The 17,940-nt window shown below is 42.0% G+C and overlaps 1 pseudogene; it reads left to right on the forward strand.

Annotated features, from left to right (window-relative positions):
- The first annotated feature begins 4,602 nt into the window (after window positions 1-4,602).
- On the forward strand, window positions 4,603-17,556 carry LOC133896900 (protein ACCELERATED CELL DEATH 6-like; annotated as a pseudogene).
- The last annotated feature ends 384 nt before the right edge of the window (window positions 17,557-17,940 follow it).

The following is a 17,940-nucleotide window of genomic DNA, read 5'->3' on the forward strand; positions in this document are numbered from 1 at the left end:
AGTGCATGACATCGTGCGGTCATCGGCGGCAACGCATTGGTGAGGCGGCGGAGCAGCGCCCACCATATTTCCCGCGGCATGGGCGCTCTGCACCGTCCACACGGGGGCGAGGCATGAAAATCGCACGACATCAGGCCCTTGGGTTGCGGGAGAGAGAAAGCAGAGAGGGAGAGAAAGAGCGGGAGAGCATGGCGGTATGGGGGAGAGAGAGCAAGTGGCTCGCCGGTCGTCATGCTGGAGGAGGAAGGAGAGAGCGCGGCGGGTAAGCGGACGAATGTGCAACACGTGAACGGTCGAGAGATGTAAGGCGGGGAGCGCGCATGGGGGCGTGTCGGCGCAGGAGTTGGGCCAAGCGCGCGGGGGAGCACACGGCCGGCTGGGCCGACTGGCTGGGAGAAGACAGAGAGGAGAAGAAGAGAGGCCGAGCCGGCTGGCGCTTGGGCTAAAACAGAGAGGGAGAGAAGAATCCAGCCTGAGGAAGAAAAGAAAAAGAAAAGAAAATTGGTTTTGGGATTAAATTCAAATGAGAGATTTGAATTTGAATTTGAGTTTTGATTAGGATCATTTCAAATAAATATATTTGAATTATGATTTGGGCTTGGATCTCGAGCTTTTTGAAGATGATTTGAATCAAAGGATTTGAATTCTAATTGGGTTTGAGCGGAATGGAATCTAAGAGTAGATTTGAATTTGAGAGACATTCAATTCAAATCTCCACACAATAAGGATCTCAAACCAAAGCATATGAACCAATTTAATGCAGGGATTATTTTGAAATTGATTTTAGTGCACTTTGGAACACCTATTCAATTTATTATACTTAATATATATGAATTTATACATACTGGTATATATACATTCATTTACTTATTTCCTTATCCTAGCTAACCTAATTAACTATAAAAAGTTTTAATTTGGAGAAAAATTTGTAATTAATTAACACGTTTAAACTCAGGATGTTACAGCACCGGATCAAAAGCCTAAATCGTACTACGAGTGCATTAAGAGTAAGCCTTACTTGCAGCAATAGCCGCTCGAAGCTTTTTCTTGTAGGACCTGAACTTATAGAATTCCAAGTTGTAGGGGAGGCCGCGATTGAAACTACACCTCTTAAATGGCCATTTGAGTTGGTCAAGCCAGATGTGATGGGCAAGCTGACTTTTCAAATGCAAAAATTCCTTGAGTGTTACATGAAGGAGTCGAGCGAGGGTAGAACAATGTTCATCGCCAAATTCAAACATCAAGATTTCCTCAACGGGGAAGACATATTGTGGTTGGAATTCAAGAACCTTTATGACCTATACCAGCAAGACACTCTCGACGTGCCTATCATGAGTTGCTAGACAATGTAAGTGTGTTATATGTATCTCTAACTTATTTCGTATATAGAATGGAGATACAGAAATGCAAGAAAGAGTACATTTCTAAAGTAGGATTTCTCGACCTAGCACTAGTCAATGAGAAGCTTGTCCAAATAAATCCAGATGAAATCGAGGGCTGTTTGTGCAAGGCCCTGCTCGAGCAACAATACAAGACATACATACTTTTATACTACAACTCTAAGTATGTGTTTCCCTACATATGCTTGTTCGAATCTTTTATGCACAACTTGATGTTAGGACTAATTAGCTACAGTGACATTGCAGGTTTCACTGGATCCTCCTTGTTATCCAGCTAGACATTAGCAAGATCGTTGCATTAGACTCACAAAGGAGACCACAAACACTATTCTAACCTGTTATACACATGCTAAACTGGTAAAGTCAATCATTTTGTTATTTATTCTAGTAATATTCCATTCCATTGAATCTAAGTATAATAATACTATTCATAATCACTCATAGGGCATACACATGATACTGTAGGAAGAGTCATCGACACCGTCCATACCCCAAGGCTTTCAATGTCCAAACCAACTTTCCGGTACATACGAAATATTCATGTCTCCAATTCCTACTAATTAAATGACCCATTTATTCCACTGATGTTTCATATTTTTTCAGTGTAGCAGGTAGGAATGTCATATCTTTCCAAACATATTGATACCGATGAGATGGATATACAAGAGTTTTTTTAGGTGTTCGATTAGTTTAGCTAAACCAAAAATAGGGAGTTAGAAAATTTTATCAAAGTTACTTCAGATGCCATAACTGGGCCAAAATTAGCATACAAGAATATACCAAGTTTCCCATCGATTCAGCTAATAAAAAAATAGAGAGTTTGACATTCACTACTGTAGAAAAGGTCATCACTGCAAGTTTAAAACTGGCATCACTGCCGGTTTTTGAACCAGTAGTGAATTAGCGGTAGTGATAGTCATAGATTGTCATAGCTAACTTATAAACGAGCAATAATAGTAAGTATCATTGCCGTTTCAATCCAAGAACCGGTAGTGATAAACCATCCACATCTGCAAAAATACTCTACCGCAGACTCTTTAGCATGGGGATCAGCCTAAGTTTGATCTCAATCTGAGACAGAAATCCTATGCCAAAATGTTCGTGATAGAGTATTTTATATCTAAATCTATATTCACAATGACAAATAGGAATGGATGTTACGAAGCTGTTGTACCAAGAGCTCTTTTGACATTCCAAGTCAAAGAGCTCCTGATACAGTAGCCCTGCACCATCCATTATACATCTTGCGCTATTCAAGTGGCAATACTATCTGAGTGACAATAGTAAGTCTAAACGAATAGAAAAAACATAATCTTTAACACTCAAACTTAGCTTGAAGCGAATGTGTTTTTGTCATTTGTTTAGATATATCTACTGTCACAATCTTAAATAGTCAAACTTAGCCATTCGATAGTTGGGGAGATGGGGAGTTGGGGCAACGAGCTCAGGAGGTGGGGACACGGGCTACAAGCTTGGAGATGGGCTTAGAGACAACGAGGTGGCGATGAGCGTGGAGACGGTGAGATCGGTGACGGACGTAGACGATGATCACGAAGTGGCTCGGGCAGTCACAAGGTGGCACGGGCTCAGAGACATTGAGGTGGCTCGGGGAAACAAGGTGGCTCGAAGGACGTTGAAGCCGGGCAAAAGGGGTAGAGACGACCGCTGTGGCGACGATGACCATCACACCAGTTCAACCGCCACTACCCCTCGGGAGTGGCTTTTGGAGATTGGGAGTGAAGTGACATGTGGGGCACGACTGAGGGAGACGTGCTCGATTTATAGAAGAATTATCACTGCCGGTTTGGAATACGATCCGACAGTGATAATAATTAACACTGTCGGTTCGTTTCGCTCAATTATTACTCCATTGTTTATATATTGAACAGGTAGTGATAAATCTTATCACTGCCGGTTTAGAATATGAGCCGATAGAGATAAGTGTTATCACTGCTGATTCGTATTAGCTCAATTATTACTCAGTAGGTGAGCTTATAAACCGACAGTGATAGTTATTATCACTAACGGTTGGTATTATGCATCGGCAGTGAAGTATCACTACCAGTTCTAGCTATGAACCGGCAGTGATATCAACTATCACTACCGGTTCGTAATGGCTCATGGTTAGATTTATTGGTTCAGCTTATAAACCGATAGTGATACCTTATCACTGTCGGTTATTTCTGAACTGGCAATGAGAGGGGGCAGGAATGATCCTTTTCGTAATAGTGATTTTCCGGTTGTTTCATAGTAGTCTAACACGATATTTTTTTTCTTTTATTTACTATCATCTCTTACTTAAATTCAAATTGTATTAATGTGCTTTGTAAAGTTGTCATCTTATACCACGTAAATCTCATGGTCTGTTGTTCAATTATCTGATCTTTCTCTTTCCTACAGTATATATTAGTGTTATACATTACAGAGGGCACAATCGTGATCAACTGCATCTTCTAGAAATGCAACAGCTTCATTTTTAAAATTCAATGCACGGACAATTCGGCTAGTTAATCTAAAAAAGCTTAACAAGATAATAATAAATTATTGCTGGCATATATTTTTTCAATATCAATCCAGTCCTGGGACGGATCCGATGTATCCTTATGATTGTAGTTGTCGCATCCATAACAAGATAATAATACGAATTTTTTATCCATGTCATGAGCATATATAACAAACATAACAGCCTTGTTGGCTTCTCCGGCATCTTTTCACGACACCATTAAAAGAAGACCGTAGCATGAGCCTTCTTCCTCACATATAATCGTTAAAAAATGTCCTTGGCTGGAGCAACTGATTGTATAGGACAAACCTTTAGGCTTACTGTCTCGTATCACGGGAAGCAAACTTGCAAAGTACTCTTGTGTAAAGGACTGGCAAAAGAAAATCTCTCTCAAGCCAATCCTGGTCTGTTTTGTTTCTTCTTTTCAGGCAGTTTCTCTAGTTCACTTGTTCCTGTAGTTTTTTTAATCATGGAATTAAAATATCCCGGCCTCTATATTCAGGAATACACTCAGTCGTCTTGTGCCTATAGCATTGAAAGTAAAATTATACGAGTCATGTTCAATATGGATTCGATCTCTCATTTATTCTTTCTTTTTGTTCTTCACATCGTCTGCGTATTTACAGATTTTTAGGGAAAAATATTTATAGATTGATGTGCTTCTACAGTTTCTCCCCCAAAATGTTTAATGTCGGATTGATGCCTAGTCAAGAATTTCTTGACCAGCTTGCAACATACACCTCGGGTCAGCGGGCTACCGCTGACGTCGAAGAAGACGCAGCGCCCCTTTTGGAGGGGGACACCGCGTTACATGTGGTCGCCGGCAGCGGGGAAGACCGGAAATTCTTGTGCTGACCTCATCCACGGTAAGGAGAAACACATTCTGTTCGACCAAAATTACAAAGGTGACACGCCCTTGCATTGTGCGGCCAAGGCTGGAAAATTATTATGTGAAAAATGGATAAAAGAGACATAATTTAGTGACGGGTTATTATTTTATCTATCACTTATGTCACCTCTGGTCGGGACCAGGTATATACCCGTCACTTATAACATATAATATGTGACGGATAATAATGTAAAACCATCACCTATAACCTGGTCATAAGTGACGAGTCTCCCCGCACCAGTCATAAATGACGGGCCATGGTACAACATATCACTTATAACTTCGCAGAGGTGACGGGTCTCACTGGACTAGTAATAAATGATGGATCATAATATGATCCGTCACTTATGAGAAGTAATAAGTGACAGGTGATATTATCATCCATCACTTATTACTTAGATCTGTTATAAAGCTGACCAGCCACTGTGCGGCGCGAACAGTAGTCAACAGTACCGTGCGCTTAGTTCTAGTGATTTTCTTCGGTTCCAATAGAGATTCTCTAATATTTTGTTAATTTGAAGTTTGAATTGGTGCTATGTCTTTGAAGGTTTGTATCTCTCCCTTTTCTTCTCCTCTAATCCCTATTTGGTAGATTTGTTGTGCTTTGAGTTGTAATCGGTCATTTTGCATCTTTGTCCAAAACTTAGTACAAGTGAGTTATATTTATGTTAGATTTGGTACTAGGTTTGTCCGATCTACCGCGAGATGCTACACATCTAGTGTATTTGTTGGGAATTTTTAATCGCGTGCTTAATCAAAAAATTAAGGTCATTATTAATGAAGAATGAATGTTTTTACATTAATTGTAGATGATGGACAGAAGTTGGATGTATCTCGAGACCCAGACTTGTACGGAGTACTTGAGTGAGGTGAATCATTTCATGAGTGCTGCCGTGGCGGATATGAAAGATAGTGGTATAACGGCAATGTATTGTCCATGTCGTGACTGCAGGAATGAAAAGAAGTTTCCGAAACCAGACAATATCCATGCACATTTGGTTATACGTGGATTTAAAGAGAATTATACATGTTGGAACAAACATGGCGAAGAAGGCCTTAACGAGGGAGAGATGGATCGGGTCCTCCATATCGACAGTGTGGATCAATGACTTACACCCGATGAAATGGATCATGATCTCAGGGATGAGGATATATTAGGTTTGAATAATAAAGATCTTAAGGATTTTGTGGAGGATATAGACCAGATGGTGCGGGATGTTGAGCGGCATGACGAGTATAACAATGGTGAGTTTGCTAAATTCCGGGAATTTGTGCGGGGTTCCGAAACACCTCTTTATCCCAACTGTAAGGAGAAGTACACGCGGATCTTTAGGAACCTAAAGCTTCTACAGCTGAAGACAACTCATGGTTGGACTGACAAGAGTTTCGAAGCATTGCTGAATCTGCTAAGGGACATGCTACCGGAGGGGAACTTGGTGCCCGAGGGCGTCTACAACGTGAAGAAGATAATTTGTCCTTTAGGACTGGAAATAGCAAAAATACATGCATGTAAGCAGGATTGTATCTTGTTTCATGGAGAGTATGCAGAGCTGGATCAATGTCCCGTGTGTGGAATCCATCGATATAAGCGTAGAAATGACGGTGGTGACGGGGACGAAGGCAAGAAAAGTAAAGGTGGTCCTAGGAAGGTGGTGTGATATTTTCCTATAATTTCCTGTCTGAAGCGTCTATTTGCCAATAGAAAGGAGGCCTAATTGGTGCATTGGTATAAGGAGGGTCGTAAGAACGACATAATGATACGGCACCCGGCAGATTCCGCTCAGTGGCGAATCGTTGATTCCACATTTGGTTGGTTCACCAAAGAATTGAGAAATATTAGGTTTGCTATGAGCATGGATGGCATGAATCCATTTGGTAACATAATTACCTCACATAGCACCTGCCCTGTTGTATTGTCGATCTACAACCTTCCACCCTGGCTTTGTAACAAGCGGAAATACATTATGTTGTTGATCTTGATATCAGGAGCGAAACAACCTGACAACAATATAGATGTGTACCTCAGGCCTTTAGTCGATGATCTTAAGAAACTCTATTCAGAAGGCGTTGAGGTTTGGGATCAATACAAGCAATAATACTTTATCTTGCATGCCATGTTGTTTGTCACCATCAATGATCTGTCAGCACTTTGTAACTTGTCAGGTGAGAGTAAAAGAAAAGGTGAAGTATGCCCCCATTGCTTAGATGACACATGCAGTTTGAGTTTGAACAACTCAAAGAAAACAGTATACATGTGGCATCGACGTTTCCTTACCAGGAAACACCCGTACCGAAACATAGACAAGCAGTTCGATGGCACAAGGGAGAAAGCGTTACCTCCGAGGCATCTCAGCGGGGAAGATGTCCACAATCAGGTTAAGAATATCAATATTGTCCTTGGCAAGCGAAATCAATCCTCTAAGGATGATGAACAGTTAGGAATGTGGAACAAGAAATCAATACTATTCGAGCTAGAGTATTAGGAAAAATTAGATGTTCATCACTATATCGACAACATGCATGTAAAGAAGAATATCTACGAGAGTCTGATCGGTACATTGCTCCAAATGAAGGGACAAGGAAAGGATCATGAGAACGCACGAGCTGATTTTGAAGATATGGGCTTAAGGCCAGAGCTCCATGCACAAGATACGGATAAAGGAAAATATCTACCCCCAGCAGCTATCACTCTCTCCAAGAAGGAGAAAAAAAGAATTCTGCTAGTTCTTGCACAGTGTGATAGTTCCCTCCGGTCACTCGTCCAACATCGCAAGACTTGTCTCGGTGAAAGAGCTAAAAATGAATTTCGCCATGATGAAGTCCCATGATTACCATGTGATGATGACGTCACTACTTGCGGTAGCAATTAGGAACATCCTCCCAATAAAGGTTCGCGAGGCTATTCTGAGCCTGTGCTTTTTCTTCAATGCAATTGAACAAAAGGTGCTCGATCCAGACTCGATGGAGGAGCTAGAAAGAAGACACTTTGAGACTCTATGTATTCTTGAGGTGTATTTCCTACCATCATTTTTCGATATCATGGTACATCTCACTACGCACCTCGTGAAGGAGATACACTACCTTGGCCCCATGTTCCTGCATCACATGTTTCCATATGAGAGATATATGGGCATTCTCAAGTTGTACGTAAGTAATCGAGCATTTTCTGATGGATGCATCGTGCAGGGTTACGCGACAGATGAGGCATTGGAGTGGTCTGTTAATTACATTGACCCAAATAACCCAATTGGCGTGCCTAAGTCTCGCCATGAAGGGAGGCTCGCAGGTGTGGGAGTTCTGGGGAAGATGGCAATAACTCCTGATCCGAAGGCTTACGACTAAGCTCATTTCCTCGTGCTGCAACAAATGAGCGAAGTATGCCGATATGTCGATGAGCACAAGCAGATGCTGCTTGAAGAGAATCCAGGGCAGACTGAGGCTTGGGTTGTGAGGCAACATATGCAAAGGTTTACGACTTGGTTCCGAGATCGAATCAGACAATCGAGTACTCCTACAAGTGCTCTGATAAAAAAAAAAACTAGCATCAGGCCCTATATACACAATTATGACATATCAAGGGTACGATATAAACGGATACATATTTTACACGGTTGCCCAAAATGAGAAGAGCATATACCAGAACAATGGTATCCGTATAGAAGCTTATGACAATGACATGCACAAGGGCACATACTACGGTCAAATAGAGGAGATTTGGGAGCTGAACTACTTGAGATTCAAGGTAGCCTTGTTTCGGTGCCGTTGGGTATGTGGGGCAAAGGGCGTCACTAATGACAAGTATGGGTTCACTAGCATTGATCTCAAACATGTCGGATACAAGTCTGAACCCTTCGTACTCGCTAAAGATGTTCGCTAAGTCTTTTATGTGACTGACACAATAAAGAAGAAACGCCATGTGGTTCTCGCTGGGAAAAGACGCATCGTCGGAGTTGCAAATGTCGTTGATGAGGAGGGGTTCAATCAATTCGACGAAATTCCCCCTTTTGCTATTGCAGTCGTGCCAAGCCTTTCGCCGATCGAGAAAACTCCATACATCCACCCTGACCATAATGAAGGGATCCATGTCAAGAAAGCAAGAAAATGACGAATTTGAATTTCAGTGTAAAATTTGTAATATTAATGAAAAATTTGTAATATTAATGTCAAATTTATAATATTAATGGCAAATTTGACTTTTAAGTTATTTGAATTGTTAATGTTAATGTCAAATTTGAATTTTTACTTACAATAGGTGACGGGTGATATTAATAACTCATCACCTTTTACAGGAAATAAGTGACTGGTGACATTTATAAACCGTCACCTATCACTTATATGTACAGGCCGAGTCGAAGTAAAAGGTGACGGGTGATATTAATAACCCGTCATCTTTTATTTACAATAAGTGGCGTGACATTTATAACCCGTCATCTATCACTTATATGTACATGCCAAGTGAAGTAAAAGGTGACGGGTAATATTATCACCTATCACCTTTTACTTACAATAAGTGACAGGTGATAATTATAGGTGACGAGTAATATTATCACCCGTCACCTATGACTTATATGTACAGGTCGAGTCGAAGTAAAAGGTGACAGGTAATATTATCACCCATCACCTATGACTTGTTTGTATATAACCCTAGCTAGTCCTCGCGCGCGCAGTCTCATTTTGCCTAAGTCTTTTTGCCTGCACAAAGCTAGGGTTCGCCGTCGCCATCGCCCTCCACTCGCTGCCACGAGCTATCGCCGTCCACCCGTCGCCGTCGCCCTCCATCGGTCTCCGTCGACCCATCTCTCCTTCACCACCGTCGCCCCATCGCCCCGTCGCCCTATCGCCCCGTCGCCCGTTGCCCCTCGCCCGTCGCTGCATGTACTTCTCTCTCCTTCCCCCTTTCTTTGAGCTTTGTGAATTGTAGGATGGGTCAAACATTAGAAGAATCCCAAAGCTATAGTGCATGTGACGTCTATCTTTCTTCAGATGAAAAGATATAGTGAATTTTTAATGATCAATACATGTATTACTGATGCATTTGTATTTTGAATAAGCATAGCTACTTATGTATTTTTACATAATAGTGGTTAAGGTTCCTACTCATTATCAATATTTATACAAATACAAAGAAGAATATATATAAAGGAGGGAGAAACAGGGATTCACATACACTATTAAGCCAGTATTTCTACTTATGTATAATACAAGGAAATGTAATAACTTGAAAAACTCAAATATTTACACATCTATTTGCATACAAACAATCTGGCTTTCATATAAACATATCTAATGAGCTCGACAATACGTCATTCATGTTTAAATGTCATTTTTGTTACATTTTGAACATGTTATTGTCCAAAATAACAAATCGTGACAGATAGTTGGCACTGAAACCATTCTTCCACTCATATTAACAGTTACCAACAGATCAAATCAACCAAATCCAGCTCAGCTGCATTGACTCAACTATAAATCCTAGTATTTGGGCATGTGCTCGTGACATTAGAAGCCATCTTGGTGTGGCCAGAAACAATCGCGGTGATAGGAATTTATAAACCAAGGGAGAAATTAACATGTAAATTATAGAGGTATGGTATGATGCAATACTTAACATAACCAATCATTGAAAATTTGGTGCCTAGAACAGGCTACACAGGCCACAGCAACAAAAACAAATGAAAAACATGAGATAGATTTTAGTGCAAATGCGATAATGATGTGAAATTTACCAGCTAAGTGCTAAAATTAGATGTTCCTGCCTTCATGGTCACACTTACACCAACTATCAATCTTTCTTTGCGCTGTTTATTTGCATCAAATATGTTCCACCACTTATTACATGGGACAAAACTCGTCTGCAGCCGAACCCCCGAACTAACGTTGTATTGACTAAATTCTTCTTTTCAAGTTCCTATAAAAATCGAAATCGAAACTTACCAAGGGCCTTTTGACAAAGGGGGCATTGGGATCCAAATCCTTAGGATTCAGTTAAAATTTCTGGTCAATGACCCCTTCCTAACATTCCATTAGTGTCTAAGGCTGGACGAAAGGAGTAAAGGATAAATGCTAGATCATTGAGTTTGAGATTGACAAACGCTAGGCCGTACTTGTTTCTTGTATTCTTGATGAACGATGCGAACTCTCTGCACCCAGCGGTGGTCTAGGATGGCCGCGCCACCATACCACGGGCTACTTGCCAGAGCAGCCCGCGCAGCGCGAGGTCCTATTGTCGGAGCTCGGCACACTCGTCGCTAGTTGCTCGCTAACGCCGCCGCCGCCGCTTGTTTATGTTGTGTGGGGACTAGGGGCTGACCGTCACATGTACATGCACTATATCTTTTCTTTCATTTTAGGCACATGCAAATTATAGAGGTATGGCTGAGCTGCGAAAAATGGCCGTCACATGCACTATATCTTTTCTTTCATTTTAGGCACGAGTACTAATTTCTTAAATACATGAAAACTTTTATTCAACGGGTTGAGGATGTGCGGTTGACTTCACACACATCTATATTCTATAGTTTTGCTAAGTACTATTTTATGCACTACCATCGGGATAGTTCGACTAGTAGATTTAAGAAAATCGTTAACCTTGATTCCTTTTCTTTCCTCTAAGAAACCATGGGGAAGAAGAAGATTGTCACCCCTAAGAAACCAAAAGCACAGAGGATGCTAGCACTAGAGGCCGCCCCAGCACAAGCCCGCACCCGACGTCCTCCTCCAACAGCAGCGGAAGCCAGTATCACAGCCTGAGCCCTGACCCATCACCGAATCGGGAGAGTCGACGTCGGGCAAGTGACGAAGAATACAATCTCGTTGAAGAGGTATTGATACGAGCGAGTCAATACATTTTATACTTGTTGAATGGAGGAATATTCTTTGTTTATATCAACTCCCCTTTTTTCTCTCTAGATGGCGGCAACGCAGTCTCCAAGCCAGACAGCTGGTAGTGTTGCACACGCCCGAAAGCCAAGGACACAAACACAGTGGCTGACGGACAAGGTTACCATCATAGGAATTGATGCTGACGGGCTGCCTACGAATGAAAAGGAGCTGAAGAGATTTCGGAGAGTCGCAGGGCTCATTGCTTGGGAGAGGGTGCCGATAACGACTAAGTTCAATGACCTTAGTGACGAAGCGAAGAGGGACTTGTTCAATAATGTCGTCATGGAGTATCTGGAGTACCATGGAAACATGAGCGAGCGTCAAAAGAACGTCGTGGTCAATGTAGAAATGAAAGTGATTGTGAAACTTTACCGAAGCTTTAAGAGCAAGCTTGTGAATCGGTACTTAGCAAAAGGGGTGGCACCCTACGAGAGCTACAAACACTTGAAACCGAAAGATTGGGATGCTTTTGTGTAGATGAAGAACTCAGAGCAGTTCAAGAAGGAGAGTGAGAAGAAGAAGCAATTTCGGGCTAAGAACAAGCATGATCATAGGACCAGCACAGCCGGTTACGCTGGGAAAAGGGCGAAATGGCAGGCAGAGGACAAGAAATTAGCTAGAGAATGCCGCAAGAATCCCTGGAATCAATTACTGGGACGATCGTGGTCATATTTGCGTGCAAGGGGTGAGCTATCCGATAGCGGAGAAATCACATTCAGAAACAGCGAAACCCAAGCAGTCGCAGAAAAAGTAAAAGAAAAGCCAGTCGAAGCCAGCCAAGGTTCTTTCACCGGGGTCAGGGAAAGTGATGTTCTCACAGCGGTGCTGGGAAACCTGGAGCACCCAGGTCTAGTGCGAGGTGTATCAAGTTCCCAGGGCTGAAAATACGGCTTTCCCGAAGATATCGGGATGTACAAGAAGAGGAAGAGGTCGGATGCAGTGGATGTGGATGCATTGACATGAGACATCACCCAAAAAGTTTACTCAAGTATCATGGGGCAGCTTGCAGCAAAGGGAATAGAGATTTCCATGCCATAAGATTTTAGCCTTGGAGCTGCAGGGAATAGTAGCTTCACCTCCAGGGAGGTCGAGCAACAAGTAGCTGCTACCGAGGCTGAGCTGGATACAATCGACCTGCTAGAAGGGCCCATGTCCTGCAGTCTTGTAATCAGGCCTGGCGGATATCACATTGAGGTTGCAAGGGGCCAGGTGCTTCCAGGCGTCCGTATCTTACATACGGTCCCGATACGTGTAGGTTATGCCGTGGTTACAGTGGATATGGTACATAGCAATGCCACTGATCACGTGTCGGAGGTCCCCCCAATTAGAAAGTCATAACTCTCGGTGAAGCTCTTCATCAAAGCATCTAGTGGAAGAGAGGCGACATCGTGGTCTCCAGTGCATCCTAGTCTGGACGAGCTCTAAGTGCACCGCTGCTGCGCCGGTCACCTCCTGAGAAGGTAGTTTCACTGCCTTCTCCTCCTCCATAGAAGCCGGCTTCACCGCATCCGACAGCCTCACTTCCAGACCCAATACCATCTCCCCCAGAGAGCCAAAAAAGAAGAAGGAAAAGGAGGTCGATAAGAAAGACTCTAAGAAGCCCCTGCCGGAGATGTCGAAGGCCATTGTACCAGCGAAGTCGAAGTCCATTGTACCGATGAAGAAGTCCACGGACATTGCACCAATGTGGACTTAGGCCAACACGAAATTCAAATATGGGAAGCCCTTGATGACGGTAGATGAGCTAGAAAGGGCGGGAAAAGCATGTATCGACCTGCATAATTATTATGTACAGGCTTGTATAGACAGCAATGATCAATCCATAGTCGTACAGTACAAATGACGACACTTCTTAAGTGATCAAGATGGCAACTTCATTGTGGGTTTCAATGACTTATACGACCTCTTCAACCTTGATGGCTTGGACGTATCGTTATTATGGGTCTTCACATTGGAAGTCCCTTGATACTGGATATTCATTAATTAATACCATTAAGACTTGAATCTAACTGTGTCCTTATCTGTAGACACTTGATGAAAGAAACAAGGAAGAACAAGGATCCCGTCGTATTTCTTGACCCTGAGGCCATTACAATATCGGTCATCCAACTTCACCCCGACTACGCTGCGAATCATGTGGCCAGGGCAATGCAACAATACTCAAAAGTGAAGTACCTGATGGGCGCCCACAACACCGGTGGCTATTGGATCTTACTTAACATTTGCCTCGAGTGGGACTTGGTGTTCTACGTTGACTCGTCAAGACCAACATCTGCAAAAGGCAAACTTAGATCGTGTGATTACAGCGTTGTAAAACAACTCCTTGACATGTAAGTTTTGCCTGTCTTAGTTCACATATTTAACTTTTCTAACATTCAAAGGCTCCATAATTAATCCCTCTTTATGCAGGGCTTTTGACAAGTACCTTCAAGCTCAACCTGACTATGACGCGAAAGTCGATCGTAGGCTGACACACAAGACCGGGTACGCGGTAAGTGCTACTAAACAAATTACCAAATATTCTCTGTTGCTATTTTTTTTCTCTTTTCATCGAATAGTAAAGTTTCTTTTCAGCAGTGCCAACAATAACTACCGGGCAACACCTGTGGATTCTATGTTGCATGGAACATGCTCCTCATGCTCCAAGCAAAGAATATCAAATCCCTCGATGTAAGTTCAATACAAGATTATTCATAACTAATTTTGGTAATTAGTGTAATTCTATGATAACATGACATTGGTTACGCGTTAAATTATGCAGTAATACAAGTGTATGTTTCTCAACGCTGGTGCACTCCCAGATATTCGACGACAAATTGTTGAGTTCATGGTGTCTGACGTTATCAGCCCACAGGGCGAGTTTCACTATAGAAGCCTTAAGTTGTGAAGTCTTAAGTAATTATGAGTTGATCGGAACTTTGTAATATTTGTGATTCTATAATGAATACATTTGAACTTTGTAATATTTGCAATTCTGTGATGAAGCGAGTACTCCTACAAGTGTGTTTATCGATATGTATTTAGATGTGTTGCTATTGTTTGCAGGGAGAAGATGGCTGTCAAATCCTGGCTACATTCCAGGATGCAGCCAGGAAACAGCTCATTCCTACCGAGCAAGAGAAACACAAGTGACGGGTAAAATGTCAACCCGTCACTTATGTTCTTTATAAGTGACAGGTAACTAGGTTACCCGTCACTTATGTCCTTCTCCCAGTACATGGGTGAAAGCCATAAGTGACGGGTAACATAGCTATCCGTCATTATAAAGAACATAAGTGACGAGTGTAGAAGTCATCCGTCACCTATAAATAATTCATAGGTGGCGGGGTAACCTAGTGAAGAGCTCATCCGTCACCTATAACTTTCTCCCTAGCACATGGGAGACGGGCATAGGTGACGGGTAACAGTTATTACCCGTCACCTTTATTCATTATTGATGACGGGTACAGAACCGTCACCAATAACTAGTCATCAGTGACGCGTTTAAGGTAACAGGTATAAGTACCCATCACCTATGAATGTTATCACCCGTCATCTATATCCTTTTTCACGTAGTGAATCTCAAATGGTCTCTCATCTTAGCGATCTAGCTAGGAGTGAACAAGGTTGCCACAAGACAGTGGAAGACCTCCTGAGAACGGAGAATGCAAGCCAGGAAACTACCTTGCACGAGGCAGTCCGCACTGGGAATAATCATCTCGTTGAACTGCTACTGTTGGCTGATTCAAAATTGGCTACGTTTCCTAAAGAAGGCATGTCGCCCTTGTACCTCGCCATCATGCTGGAGAAGGGCGCCATTGCACGAATACTACATGATCAGAGTGAACATAATATTCTGTCGTATTCTGGACCAAATGGGCAAAATCCGTTGCATGCTGCGGTTCTTCGAAAAAAAGGTACTCATTAGGCGCATTCGTGCATTTACAACTAATATATTTTCTCACACATTAGTTAATTGTGTGCATATATTTACAGACATTCATGTGAGTATGTTTTAAACATTACGTGCAAATTCTGCATAGGGGATCGATACTAGCAGTTAAAATTATATGTTCGCAACTATAACATGGATCACAAGTTGTCTGCTCCAACTTTCTTGGGACAAAAGTTTTTGTTGCGTTGTTGTTGTTTCTTCATTTAGCTTGTACTGACATAAAGAGCTCATTAACAGGAATGATAGAAAAACTATTGGAATGGAACAAGGGCCTTACCACACAAGCTGACATTAACGGAAGCACGCCTCTTCACTTTATATCATCTCAGTCACGACGAAATTACCTCCGTTGGGTTTATCACATACCAGATAACAATGTAAAGATGGTATTCAAAGCTAACAAAGCACCACTTTATCAGCCTGATAACTGCGGATTGTTCCCTCTACACGTCGCTGCCTCTGTTGGAGGGAGAGGGGCGATCGCCATTTTTCTCCAGGACTGTCCATATAGTGCTGGTTTGCGTGACACAAGGGGAAGAACATTCCTTCACGTTGCTGTTGCGAAAGGCAACTCGTCCATAGTCGAATTTGCGTGCCGAACTCCATCATTAGCTTGGATTTTGAATATGCAAGACAATGACGGGAACACTGCATTGCACCTGGCTGTCCAGGCTGAGAGTATTCTAAGTTTTCGTTCTCTACTGGGGAACCAGCAAGTCCACTTAAGTTTAACAAATACCAAAGGGCAAACACCTCTAGATATATCAGAATGTAAGATTCCCTTAGGAATATATTACAATAAGGTAATCTATTCGTTCATCTTATTTTACAGCATGGCCCTCTGAAGCAAATAAAATAATTGATATTTGTGTGGTCCAATCTCACGTACGTACTTTTATTTGTTATTGCAGAACATTGAATCATTGATTCACGAGGCACTCAAACATGCTGGCGCTAGGTATGGTTGTTGTCGATGGGATCACTTTAAAAGAAAGCATATTAACCCAGAAGGACGTGACTATGAAAGCGAATTATTGGAGAAGTTGAAAGATTCAACACAAACTCTGTGTATTGGCTCAGTTCTAATAGCAACGGTAACATTTGGTGCAACTTTTGCCATTCCTGGTGGTTACAAAGCCGATGATCATACTAACGGAGGCACGGCAACACTTGCGAGGAGGTATGCTTTTGATGCATTCGTGATGGCAAATACATTAGCTTTCATTTGCTCCTCAATAGCCACCGTTGGTCTCATGTTCTCTGGAACTCCCGTGGTTGACTTGACGAGCCGCGGAATGTACTTTAGCACATCCATGTTTTTCATGACAAGTTCAGTTACAAGCTTGACTGCTGCGTTTGCACTAGGCGTGTACACGGTGTGAGCTCCAGTTGCTTATAAGACTGCTGTTGCGGTCTGTGTGATGAGTCCCCTTGTGGTACTATGGAAAAATATGGAGTTTCTGATAAAATTGGGTCTTCTTGCACGACCTCTATGTGTAAGGATGGCGCTACGTCAATCATTGATGGGGCTAGGAATTATAGCAGCGCTGATCATGATTTATGAATTTTGGCCCTTCATATTCACATTTTGTTGGGCAGCATTTCCAAGGAACCAAGAGCATCATTGACATGGAGGGGCATAAAATGTATGGTGATGGAAGGTGCTTGAAATGACTCGGTTTTTTTGCATGTCAGGATCGAGGTCAAGTCACGCCAAGTTCTGTGCCTGCATGTGGTCAATACTCTATATTATGTTTCTTCAGAAAAAGCTCTCTGTATTTTGAAGTGTGCTATTTTTATATATGGTCAATGTATTTGCTTACAATTGCCTTGTATTGTTCAAATGACATTTCTGATTTGTTTAAAGCTTGTATGAAGTACGCCAATTTGCTTTATCTAATCCATTGTCGCAGATACATAATTAATTTAATAATACCTAGCTAAGATCGTTACACATTCTGATCTTCATATTCAGGTGAGAGAGATCTGTTTCGCATATACTTCAAACTAGGATTTACCAGCAGAGCAATAGAGCTAACCGAGTGGCCGAGGAGTGGCGAATTTTGAAACCAACGATGATGATGTAATACCAAAATGTTTATAAAAAAAATAGAGCGTTTTAGAGCATGGGAATGCAAATAGCTGATTTTTAAATTTATTGCTCAAATGAAGATCGGAGACCACATATATGTGAAGCTCGTCAAGAAAATTAAAGCAGATGCCATTCACCGCAACATCAAATCAAATTTTGACTAATCATACACTGAACTCTCAGCAACCACGGAAGCAAGAACAAAAGGATGTAGCTATGCACCACAACATCAAATCATTG

The sequence above is a fragment of the Phragmites australis genome, chromosome 17 (genome assembly GCF_958298935.1).
Source record: "Phragmites australis chromosome 17, lpPhrAust1.1, whole genome shotgun sequence".
Taxonomy (NCBI): domain Eukaryota; kingdom Viridiplantae; phylum Streptophyta; class Magnoliopsida; order Poales; family Poaceae; genus Phragmites; species Phragmites australis.